The 13,817-nt window shown below is 35.0% G+C and overlaps 1 pseudogene; it reads left to right on the forward strand.

The window, feature by feature from the left end:
* The first annotated feature begins 5,766 nt into the window (after positions 1-5,766).
* LOC119505774 lies at positions 5,767-12,769 on the forward strand (annotated as a pseudogene).
* The last annotated feature ends 1,048 nt before the right edge of the window (positions 12,770-13,817 follow it).

Consider the following 13,817-nt stretch of genomic DNA (forward strand, 5'->3'; position numbering starts at 1 on the left):
ACCAGGCAAAGATGCTACAAAAAGGGAAAATTACCAGCCAATCTCCCTAATGAATATAGATGCAAAAATCTTCAACAAAATACTTGCAAATCAAATCCAAAGGCACATTAAAAAAATCATACACCATGACCAAGTGGGGTTCATTCCAGGTATGCAGGGATGGTTCAACATAAGAATATCAATCAATGTATTACAACACATTAACAAATCAAAAGGGAAAAATCAAATGATCATCTCAATAGATGCTGAAAAAGCATTTGACAAAATCTAACATCCCTTTTTGATAAAAACACTTCAAAACGTAGGAATTGAAGGAAACTTCCTCAATATGATAAAGAGCATATATGAAAAACCCACAGCCAGCATAGCACTTAATGGTGCGAGACTGAAAGCCTTCCTTCTAATATCAGGAAGAAGACAAGGATGCCTGTTATCACCACTGTTATTCAACATTGCGCTAGAAGTGCTAGCCAGGGCAATCTGGCAAGAGAAAGAAATAAAAGGCATCCAAATTGGAAAGGAAGAAGTAAAACTCTAATTGTTTGCAGATGATATGATCTTATATCTGGAAAACCATGAGAAATCAATGATACAACTACTAGAGTAATAAACAAATTTAGCAGAGTAGCAGGATACAAAATGAATGCACATAAGTCAGTAATGTTTCTATATTCTAGAAATGAACAAACTGAAGAAACACTCAAGAAAAAGATACCATTTTCAATAGCAACTAAAAAATCAAGTACCTAGAAATAAACTTAACCAAAGATGTAAAAGACCTATACAAAGAAAACTACATAACTCTACTAAAAGAAATATAATGAGACCTTAAAAGATGGAAAAATATTCCATGTTAATGGATAGGAAGGCTAAATGTCATTAAAATGTCAATTCTACCCAAACTCATCTACAGATTCAATGCAATCCCAATGAAAATTCCAACAACCTACTTTGCAGACTTGGAAAAGCAAGTTATCAAATTTATTTGGAAAGGAAAAATGCCTCGAATTGCTAAAGACACTCTGAAAAAGAAAAGTGAAGTGGGAGGACATACACTCCCTGACTTTGAAGCTTATTGTAAAGCCAGAGTTGTCAAAACAGCATGGTACTGGCACAAAGATAGACATATAGATCAATGGAATCGAATTGAGAATTCAGAGATAGACCCCAGATCTATGGCTGACTGATCTTTGATAAGGCCCCCAAAGTCACTGAACTGGGTCATAATGGTCTTTTCCACAAATGGAGCTGGAAGACTTGGATATCCATATCCAAAAGAATGAAAGAGGACCCCTACCTCTCACCATACACAAAAATTAACTCTAAATGGACCAAAGATCTAAATATAAAAGAAAGTACCATAAAATTCCTGGAAGATAATGTAGGAAAACATCTTCAAGGCCTTGTATTAGGCAGCCACTTCCTAGACTTTACACCCAAAGCGCAAGCAAAAAAAGAAAAAATAAATAAATGGGAACTTCTCAAGCTTAGAAGTTTCTGTACCTCAAAGGAATTTCTCAAAAAGTTAAAAAGGCAGCCAACTCAATGGGAAAACATTTTTGGAAACCATGTATCTGACAAAAGACTGATATCTTGCATATATAAAGAAACCCTACAACTCAATGATGATAGTAGAGACAGCCCAATTATAAAATGGGCAAAAGATATGAAAAGACAGTTCTCTGAAGAGGAAATACAAATGGCCAAGAAACACATGAGAAAATGTTCAAATTCACTAGCTATTAGAGAAATGCAAATTAAGACCACAATGAGATACCATGTCACACCAATTAGAATGGCTGCCATTAAACAAACAGGAAACTACAAATGCTGGAGGGGATGTGGAGAAATTGGAACTCTTATTTATTGTTTTTGGGACTGTATAATGGTTCAGCCACTCTGGAAGTCAGTCTGGCAGTTCCTTAGACAAGTACATATAGAGATACCCTTCAATCCAGCGATTGCACTTCTTGGTATATACCTGGAAGATTGGAAAGCAGTGACATGAACAGATTTCTGCATGCCAATGTTCATAGCAGCATTAATCACAATAGCCAAGAGATGGAAACAACTCAAATGTCCTTCAACAGATGAGTGGATAAATAAAATGTGGTATATACACATGATGGAATACTACATGGCAGTAAGAAGGAACGATCTCGTGAAACATATGACAACATGGATGAACCTTGAAGACATAATGCTGAGCAAAATAAGCCAGGCACAAAAAGAGAAATATTATATGCTACCACTACTGTGAACTTTGAAAAATGTAAAACAAATGGTTTATAATGTAGAATGTAGGGGAACTAGTGATAGAGAGCAATTAAAGAAGGGGGAGCAATAATCTAAGAAGAACAGATAAGCTATCATGGATAAATTTAATGTTCTGGGAATGCCCAGGAATGACTATGGTCTGTTAATTTCTGATGGGTATAGTAGGACCAAGTTCACAGAAATGTTGTTATATTAGGTTACTTTCTTGGGGTAGACTAAGAACAAGTTGGAAGTAAAGTAATCTTAGGTTAGTTGTCTTTTTCTTACTCCCTTGTTATGGTCTCTTTGAAATGTTCTTTTAGTGTATGTTTTTTTTTTTTATTTTTCATACAGTTGTTTTGGGAAAATAAAAAGTTAAAAAAAAAAGGAAAAAAATGTGCCTAGCTCCCTTGAGGAGCCTGTGGAGAATGCAGGGGTATTGGCCTACCCCACCTCGATGGTAGCTAACATGCCCACAGAGATAGGGGACTGGTGGTTTGATGGATTGAGCCCTCTACCATGGGATTTGCCCTTGGGAAGACTGTTGCTGCAAAGGAGAGTATAGGCCTCCCTATAATTATGCCTAAGAGCCTCTTCCTGGATGCCACTTTGTTGCTCAGATGTGGCCCTCTCTCTCTACCTAAGCCAACTTGAAAGGTGAAATCACTGCCCTCCCCCCTACGTGGGATCAGACACCCAGGGTAGTGAATCTCCCTGTCAATGTGGAATATGACTCCCAGGGAGAAATGTAGACCTGGCCTCATGGGATGGAGAACATCTTGACCAAAAGGGGGATGTGAAAGGAAATGAAATAAGCTTCAGTGGCAGAGAGATTCCAAAAGTTGCCAAGAGGTCACTCTGGTGGGCACTCTTATGCACAATATAGGCAACACTTTTTAGGTTCTAATGAATTGGGGTAGCTGGTGGTGGATACCTGAAACTATCAAACTACAACCCAGAACCCATGAATCTTGAAGACAATTGTATAAAAATATGGCTTATGAAGGGGGCAGTGGGATTGGGGGTGGGCATAGGGATCACACTCCCGTTTGTCTAGTTTGTGGATGGATGAGTGGAAAGGTGGGGGAAGGAAACAAACAGACATGGTTGCCCAGTGTTTTTTTTTTACTTTAGTTGCTCTTTTTCACTTTAATTATTATTCTGGTTATTTTTGTATGTGTGGTAATGAGGGTGTCGGGGATTGATTTTGGTAATGAATGCACAACTATGTAATGGTACTGTGAACAATCAAATGTATGATTTGTTTTGTATGACTGTGTGGTATGTGAATATATCTCAATAAAATGAATAAATAAAAGTAACACAATTCTAGTCTTCAGTATCATTGATAGATTTAGAAATTATATATGTAATTTATCTATTAAGGGTGTGAAATGTTTTGAAAATTGTTCAAATCAATATTAGTGATAACATCATTGACTGTTTCTGAAGATAATAATGAGATATTTAGGGAACATAGAATGTGCACTATTTACTGGGTGCTGTCCTATATGAATTACACACATCATCTTGTTCAAACCTGACCATATACTGTGAGTTAGGGGCCATTTTTCCTATCTTGGTAAATATACTAAAACCAAGCATTTAGAAAAACGACTCATTTCATACCAGTGATGTAGCTAATATTCTGATCTAGAAAACTGGAATGAAGAGCCATGCTTTTAATCATTAAAGCTGTTACTTTTTCCCTCTTTTCAATCAACCTCAAAAAACTATAAAGTACATATGATTTCTGTTAGTTCAACTATTTAAACATGTAAACAACATCTCTATGATGGAGTTGAACAGTTTCACCCTCTGCACAAAAAGTTGTTCAGATAAAGAGTTAGTGATGTGAATATTTTATTGAAGTGGTAATATTCAATGACTAAAAATCTTGATTTTATATCAAATATGGGTAAAGAACTTTAGTTCACACAGGGAGGGCCCACAGGTGCATAGGATACAATCCTTGAGCAAGTTTTAAAGAACAAAAACAGGTAGGAAAAAGTATTTGCTCCATTTCCCTTCAATGTGTTGTAAAAATATTGTAAGATTGGTTCAATAAAAAGTAGCCACATCCTTCACTGAGATTGTCCTTGAAAAATTCATATGCATGATATTTGCGAAATTCACAGCAGAGAAGAAGAGCAGAAAGATGTTCAGGGAACAGATCAACATGAGCAGATGCAGATCACAAACGTTTTTGGAGGTAGGAAATGAGTTCAAATTGTAGATTTGAGTAGAATTGGAAAATCTTTTCAAATAAAAGATTGCAATATTCAATCGGCCTAACTGTGGACAAGCTCATTGTTCATTTCTCCATTTGTCAGAGTTATTATTGTTAATATTGTTACTATTATTAGTAGTATGAGGGAGTGAGAAGAGAGAGTTCTAAAAGAATGAGGAGAATTGAAAGAATGCAAGTAACAATGGTAAGTCAAGTATAAAGCTGGTTAATACGTCCATTGGTGAATAAATCCGAGTAATGAAGGTACAGCAATTAATTTACCAGTAAGGATGTGGTCTCCTGAACACATAAGGTTCTTAGTGATGCAAAAATTAAGGAAGAAAGTTCAGAAATTTTGTTGAAAGGTTAAAGAGAGAAGAGCAAAATTTCTAATTTAAGAGGAAAAAAAGAGAAGCTAAATTAATTCTGCAAAAACTTACAAGTGCAATAATTGTGATCTAATTTTGTTTTGTTTTGTTTTTCAACAAGTGGAGCCAAACCTTTGAAAATTTTGAAAAGTTTGAAACCTAAGGAGGATCTGGGAGCATTATTAGCACATTCAAGAAGTTTGTAGAGATAGAGGAAGCAGAATTCTTGGCTGTGTTGATAGAATGAGAGATAGATGACTAGAAAAATAACTTAAAGAATAAGAATTCAATGGAAGAAATGTGGAGCAAATTCAGTGTGGTGTAAATGAGGTAAAGAGGTAAAGAGGATGGGATCTGTTTCAGATATTGGAGTGAATAAAACTACATATAATTTCAACAACATGTCATAGTGGCACAAGGTAAATTAAGATACTTTTTATGTATTTGTCCATAAAAGACTAGTTTTAGAAAGGAGATTATTTTTTCCAATATTTATGTACACCCAAAATAAAAATGAAAGAATAGGAAAAATCCTAAAGATTTTAGTCCAATTATCTAGGGTTCAACATTATCTTCAAATATCCTTAAGATTTTAACTAGACAATCTCTACTTATTTATTTACTTATTTATTTATTTTGAGAAAATTGCACACCCCCATGGAAACAGCTTGTTATGAGCAATTAGACTGTAATTTGTACTTCACTCCTACAGAAGGAATAAGAATTTTATGGAGGCTAATGTAGTACCATATAATTTTTCCTTCCAAAATATTAGTACCATTGTTATGGATTAAATTTAAGGAAGGGTGAACAGTAAAGCAGTTTAGATCCATCCTCCTGTAATTTGATTCTTTACTTCTTCAGGGCTTCTCTCCTTGTTTCCCAGGTACAAGCTTTATTTATTTCCCAGAGATGCCCAATTCTACTATGATGAGAGTTCTTCCTCATGGGATATTCTGATGTATGGGAAGTACCGATTCTGCATACAGTATCATTCTCTCTGATATATTTGCGCACTATCATTGGGAATGTTCTCATTATTATTGTCACAACCCTTGACAGGAGGCTTCACACTCCCATGTACTTCTTCCTCAGGAATCTATCCATCTCGGATGTGTGCTACATTTCTGTAACTGTCCCTAATTCATGCAATTCTCTGCTTCTCAGAAGCACCATTTCAAAGGCAGGATATGTAGCTCAGGTCTTTCTAGTAGTTTTCTTTGTGTATGTGGAACTGATGCTTCTGACTATTATGGCTCAGGATCACTACGTTGCCATCTGTCAGCCCCTCCATTACCCTGTGATCATGAACCCTCAGGTTTGTGTCCAGATGATGCTGGCCTCCATAATCAGTGGATTGGTCTGCTTAGGATTTCACACAGGAAATACTTTTTGGCTGCCCTTCTGTCAGTCCAATGTGGTCCATCAGTTCTTCTGTGATATCCCTGCTGAGGCTTTCCTGCTCTGACACCTTTGGCAATGAGGTCCTAATTCTTGCCTCTGGTCTAGGAATTGGTGGTGGCTGCTTTATCTTCATTCTCTGGTTTTGGATTCACATATTTTCTACCGTGCTCAAGTTTCCAAGTGGAGCTGTCAGAGCAAAAGCCTTTTCCACCTGTGTTCCCCACATCCTTGTGGTCTCAGTGTTCCTCAATTCAGGCTTTTGCATCTACTTGAAGCCCTCTGTAATTTCTGCAACCATCAAGGACATGTTCCTTTCTGTGTTCTATTCCATAGTTCCCCCTCTCTTGAACCCAATAACTTACAGTCTTAGAAATGATCAAATAAACCATGCCCTAAGGAAAATCATGTAAAGAATATCATATTCAGGACATTCATAAGAAACTGTGGCTCACCCAAAGTAATTAGTTGAAACTCATGTTTTCACCAATAAATTGAGGTTATTGATTGGGTTTATTTTATTGATTCGGGTCATTTATATATAATTGGTGTAAGCTCAAGAAATAAGTTAATTGAAATATATAATTTATCATAATCTTTCCTACTTGAGGTTTTTGGGTGATTTTAATTGGCCCTTGTCTCTTGACTTGGTGTTATGAATAAGCAAGCTACAATCAAACATTTTTGATACACTAATTTCTCTCATTAAAATTAAAGTTTTAAAAAGCATAAAATATTATCTGTATAAATATTTTAGGTTAAAATTTATCTTCTATATTAGCCTATTCTTTAAATATTGATAAACCTAGAATGAATATTCTGTCAATGACCTTTGAAATTCCTTAATTTATATTATAGGATAAATGAAAACATTCAATCTTTTATTCATTCACAAAATAATTATGAATATATATTTTAATTTGAGGAGTATAAAAATATTACTCAGTATGTGAATATAACTCAATAAAATTGCATTTAAAAAAGTGAAAAATTACTGAAATTTATCTGTGAAAAGAGAGGGGTCATGTATGAGGGGATCAGAAACACTTTACTGTGCTCTCCTAAACATACAGATAAATTATTCTTATAAGGAAACCCAAATTTTGTTAGTCAAAATTCCAAGTGGTTTAGGAATACTTTTATTTGCTTATATATATTACACATTATATCCAAGATTGATTAAGATAATGTATGCATTTTCTATTCACACTTATCATGTGCCTGTCCATTTATCCATTAAATCCAACAAGGAGTCAAAAATAATGCCATTTACTATTTTAAAATGTTAATGTCATATATCTGGAAGTTTTATTCTGTATTCAAGTGTATCACTTAGTATTTGGTAGGTTATACTGCAGTGATGTAACCCTCAATTCTTGGTGGCTTAATACAACAAATGTACATTCAAGCTCACAATATTTGCCAATGAGATTCATCAGAGGTGATTTGTGCTTTGGTTGTCCTTGACAGAGACTTCTGCTTGTTGAAAAAATAAGAACCCAGTCACCTTAAAATATGAGGTAAAGCATTTACTAAAAATATTTTCAAGTCAGAAGAAATAATGGGAACACACACCAACCTGGAGCCAAGTGAGTAATTATCTCTGATTGAAACAAATCAGTTTCATGAATTCCTTTCCAAATATGGATATTACACAGTTTAGCTCTCTCCACAACTTTCCAAAGTGATTTTAGCATCCACAGTGGAGAAAGACTCTTGGGCTCAAAAGTAAACAAAATTTTAGTAAATATTTTTAAATGTTCCAGGTACACATTTAAAAAAAAAGTGTCAACAGTAAAAAATGTAATATACAGTGTCTAATGTCATTATTTCTAGTAGTTATATTCTAGAAAGTCACTGGGAACACTAAGCAGTGAATAATGAACCACTAGTGTCAGGTTTATTAAAAGATTACTTTCTGGCAAGTTTTCTACTCACATTTCCAACAACCAATCAATACAAAACCTTGATTCATGCGTGTTTCTGTTTGAAAATTTCTCATTTAAAATACATTTTTGATTCATTAACATTGAATTCACAGCAAACAACACTACAACTCTTGCCTCAATGAAGCTTAACTCTTGCCTCAATGAAGCTTATCTAATACAAATATTTTCTCCATAAAGCACATCATAGCCTTCCTGTGATCAGGGACACTGGATAGCACATCTGCACTATGCTAGAAGACCATGTTACAGAGTGAAATCATTAACAAAAAGCAGCAACATATGAGAAACATAGCACTAAATACATCATGAAAAGTACACATGTTTATAGTAAGAAGTTGAAACAGAAGGCAGAGAGTTGCTTTATTCAACCTCAACTCAATATTTTTGCCATGTTGCACACGTCCTTGAAAGAACCACACAAGTTGACTTGGGGGTTACAAATAAATTTCTTCAAATAGGTGAATTCACAGATACAGAATTTTCAGATACTGATGATTGCATTTGAAAAGAGACTTCTCAAATATACATTTTCACATCAAGGAGTGTCACCATATGCAAAGATGAAGTAGATATGTTATAAAAAGCCCTGAGTTACATTTGGAAAGAAAGGGAGTTAGAGATTTAACTGTTACAAAACTTATAACATCACTTGGAGCAGGAGAAGGTGAATTTTCTTAGTACAGGGTCTGCCACACAGGGATGGAGAACACAGAAACTGCACACCAGTTCTTTGTATCCCCACCTGTCATTTCTGCTCAAATTTTGCTGGAGAAATGAGTCAGATGCACCTATCTGCTAACACTGGAAGGTGGCATGGCAATCTCTGAAATGCAGTGAGCACTAGGAATGATCAATGTATCTCTGATTAAAGGGATAAAATTCCAGACTATGAATACATTATGGGTCATGCAATTATTATTAGCATTATAGTACAATACACATATCTTTATTCTCACATCATAATCAACAGTGTCAATCCATAATAGCCATACTAGTTTGTGGTAAGAACTGTGAAAAGCTCTTTAAATTTGCTATGTTGGGTAACACATCAACACCATTATATGATTGGTAATTATGTCCCCTTGTTTTACAGATTAGTATCTTGGTTTAGAAATATGCAAGTTTGTTAAGATAGTTAGAGAATAGCCACATTTTGGATTCCTGCATTATCTATTGTGGTAAAAATCATCATCTTTTAATCTCTTGGTTTTTCTTGTGTGTTGGATGTGTTTATTGAATATATGTCTTTTTTTCTGAAGTGTTAGTCCATTGAAGGACTTTCATGCTTCCTTGCTTCCCTCACACTTTACTTTAAATATCATGTAACAGAATGAGATTTACATTTTTGTACTTTCTGTGACACACCTGTGCTTCATCAGAGAATCTTTGGTACAATTAAATTATTAAGAGTATTGGCCCAAACAATGAAAGTTTCCACTTTTTGTAGAGCTCCATTTGGAAGAACACTGAGATCTAGTGAATAAATGTCCATGATATTTGTGGCTAGCACTGTCTATAAATGTACGTGTTATGCCATTTACCCACTGAGAAGCACTAACTTAGGTAGAATAGTCATCTCTAGTGTATATATATTAGGAACAGGAGACAACAAGACCTAATTCACTAAAACATAAATCCAATTTTGTTCCAATGCCCTATTGTAGGGGATGAAATTTGCTGGTTTCATCCTAATATATATATAGTCTACCTGTCCATATAGTCATACACACACACACACACACACACACACACACACACACACACACACACACATATAGATAATGGTTCCCAGAAGCCAAGACAGGGGATATCAGTGAAATTTATAGACTAGGTAGGTAGTATCCAGATTTTAGGTGATGAGTTTGGGAAACTGATTGGAAGATTTGAACTAAATAACTTCACATCCAGGTTAAGATTTTGTTGATTTGCTAGTTGTGAAATAAAGAGTTAACTCAGTGGTCTTGGAATGTTTCAAACCTGCATGTTCTAATGAAAGAACTCATCTTTAACCAGCTCTGTGAGAAAATCTCTAAGCATTTAGAAAATTCTACCTGATGAATGTGCTTTTGTATACCTGGAGTCTTGGGCAAAACCACATAGTTTATGCTAACAATGCAATTTATGGTGAATACTTTGGGCTATGCTGTATCACTTTAGTGTCTGAAGGACTGGAAACTGATTAAGCTCAGCCACAGGGTGCTCCATTCATATGCAATTTACCCCCAATAAGGACTTTGGACAACAGGGTGTGGGGTTGCTTTTCTGGCAATAGTCATTGGATATTGTCACAGATTGTTTCTGGGACACATAGGTCCTGCCTGCATGACTTCATGGGAAGAGGACACCTACTTCCTGGACTCTGTCTTATGCACCTTCTCCCTTTGCCTATTTTAATCTCTATTCTTTCACTGTAGTGAATTGTAAATACAAATGACTTTTCTGAGTTCTGTGAGAACTTTCAGTCAATCATTAAACTTGAAGATGATCTTGGGTCAGTCTCAAGTTCCCAATTTATTAATCCAAGGGAATCAAATGTGCTAGAAATAAAATAGCCTCACAAAAGAAAGAGAGATGTTGTAAACCACAGAGCTGATTCTATTCCCATACTGGATCTGAGACACTCAATATTTTCTGTGTTTTTATACTTTTTACAATTTGGGATGAATTCAGAAATGAAAAGGAATAATAATGGTGAGTGATGGATTTAGTGAAAAAAGAAACAAGATGCATTACAGAAACTCAACAAACTCCAGTAATTGTTCTCAGACAATACAATCCCATGCAAGTGTCATTAAGCAAATGAAGTAAGACCAAAAATATACTGAGTGGGAAAAGAGGATGTAAGAGAAGATAAACAGAGACTTTATTTTAAAAAAGAGTATTAAGAAATAGTTGCTACAAGTACATTTTGAAACATAAGATAAAGTATTTTATTTACCAGTACTGACTCAAAATAAAGATGAAAATGGGTGAGATAAATACATTTAATATAATCATAAAATAAATTTATTCAATCATAACAATCAATTAAAATAAAGACCAAAGTGGTTCTATAGCTATGCATAAATGCATATTCTATGAGTATTCAAAGTATTTTGAATATCAAAGGAACCAACATAAAATAACCAAGTTATTTTATGAAGTTAGCAAACATTGGTTCTGAACTATGCTAGAACATTTTTTGAGAAATTTTTGCCATTACTCAATCATTAATAAAATTAAAAAATACTAATAAAAATATTAGCAAATAAAATCTAACAAGTTCCAATAAAATAAACAATGGCAAAAATGATAGCCGTATGTGAGCTATTCATGGATGGTTTCCAGGATCAAATATTCTTCTTCCATAATAATCACCTCAGTGTTTACTGGCTTGCAATAATTTTATCCCTCATGGCTTCTGTGAGTCAGGAACCCAGAATGAGCTCATTTGTGCGGCTCCAGTTCAGAGTTTCCCATGTGGTCAGATGGTAGTTGGCCTTAAACATTGGGGTTCTGAAGCATTTGGGATCTGCCTGGACATATCTCTCTCTCTCTATCTATCTGTCTAGCTAACTCTCTCTCTCTCTCTGTCTTTCTCCCCACTTAGTCTCTCTATGTGGAGAGTTTTTGCTTCCTTACAGTATGACAGCACAAAAGAAGTCAGTATGCTTATATGCTGTCTGGAATATCCAAAAATAAATATTACCAAGAAAACAAGTAGAGATGCACATATATTTATGGGAAATCCTGAGAAATTGTAGAACTTCATTTCTGTCATATTTTAATGGTTGAGGCAGTCACAAAGTCCTGTCTGGATTTAAGTGTATGGGCCATAGAATGTCTTTTGGGAGAGGGTTAAGTTTCAAGAAAAGTTGGGAATGTAAGATATAGTGGCAGACATTTTTAGAAAATACAATCTACTATAGGCCACCTTTGGGACACAAAAATCTATGTGCAAAATACACTCATGCTTTCTTCAACATCTCCCTATCCCTAACTACCCAAAACACAAAATATATGATAGTATTTTGAAATCAGGCTTACCAAGCTAGAGGGTTAGATCTAATAATATAAATCAGGTCTAGAGGCAGATGGGGCTTCTCAGATATAGTGCTTCTTGTAAAGCTTTGGAAGTATCATTTTTATTATCTGAAAACCTGAAAACTGTCAGACCCTAGAAAAAAGAGTCTAACATATAGAAGGAATGTCTGATCCAGAGCCCCTGCTGCTTGTCTCACAGAAAACATGTGCCCCATAAACTAAATAATGAAGGCTGTTCAAAGCTGTTCCAGCCACAGTGGCACCCAACCCCAAAATGTGGGTAAAGACAAGGTCAGATATTTTCATAAGATGAAGAACCACAAAGGCCTGCTCTCACTGTATAGATAACACAGCTGCTTTTCTAAGAAGAATAATGTGCCAGAATCCTAACAACCTATTAGCCTAGAAATTGATAGGCACTCACCCAATCAAGGCACAGGATGCACTCAGCAGGCATCCTTCTCCCATGACACCCTCCCATCCCAACATGGGTTTTTCCTTTAAAAAATGCTGCTCTCAGATAGAGAGCCAGAGCCATTTTCTTCCTTTTTCTTTTCTAATGGTTCCCACCTGCTTTCTCCCTCTAATAAACCTTAAACTCTATACTTAAACCATGACTCACTGCATTGTGGGGATTCCTGAATGACTCTGCTCTAACACAAACTAAAGAGAAAATTACCTTCCCTACTCATACACACAACATACAATGACAGGACAGGCAATAGATATACCTATTCTGAAAAAGTGAAAAAAGGAGAGGCAACTTCGCTTCCATAACAAAAAAAAATGCTGATGGCTTATTAAAATGCAAGTAATTAGAGAGAAAATCTCAATATTCAATAAGTATATGAGGCAGTTCCCAAAATCAATACAAAAAATAGTAGCAATATGAAAAATAATTTCTCACAAAATGGGTCCTCAAAAATTTAAAAAAATTTTCAAATATATTAACATATTGAAGGGAAGAAAACCACACCTTCATATCGATCGATGCAGAAAAAGCATATGGCAAAATCCAGCATCCTTTCTTAATAAAAACATTTTGAAAGACAGGAATAGAAGGAAACTTCCTCAACATGATAAAGGACACATATTATATACCCACTGCTAACATCATACTCAATGGTGAAAGGCTAAGAGCTTTCCTGGTAATATCTGGAACAGGACAAGATGTCCACTGTCATCACTCTATTTAACATCATTCTAGAACTTCTAGCTGGAACTGTTGGGCAAAAAGAAAGAAACAAAGTGCATCCAAATAGGTAAAGAAGTAAATTTTTCACTATTTGCAGATGGTGTGAGCCTATATTTAGAAAGTCCCAAAAAACCTATGACAAATCTACTAGAGCTAATAAATGAGTTCAGCAAATAGGTGGGATACAAGATAAATGTAAAAATGAGTAGTGATTCTATACAATAGAAATGAGCAATCTAGAAGGAAATCATGAAAAAATTTTCCATTTTCAGTAGCAAGTAAAAGAAGAAAATATCTAGGAATAAATTTAACCAAGGATGTAAAAGAACTGTATTCAGAATACTATAAAACATTGCTAAAAGAAATCAAAGAACACCTAAATAATTGGAAGGAAA

This window comes from Choloepus didactylus, chromosome 10 (genome assembly GCF_015220235.1).
Source record: "Choloepus didactylus isolate mChoDid1 chromosome 10, mChoDid1.pri, whole genome shotgun sequence".
In the NCBI taxonomy this organism is placed as follows: domain Eukaryota; kingdom Metazoa; phylum Chordata; class Mammalia; order Pilosa; family Megalonychidae; genus Choloepus; species Choloepus didactylus.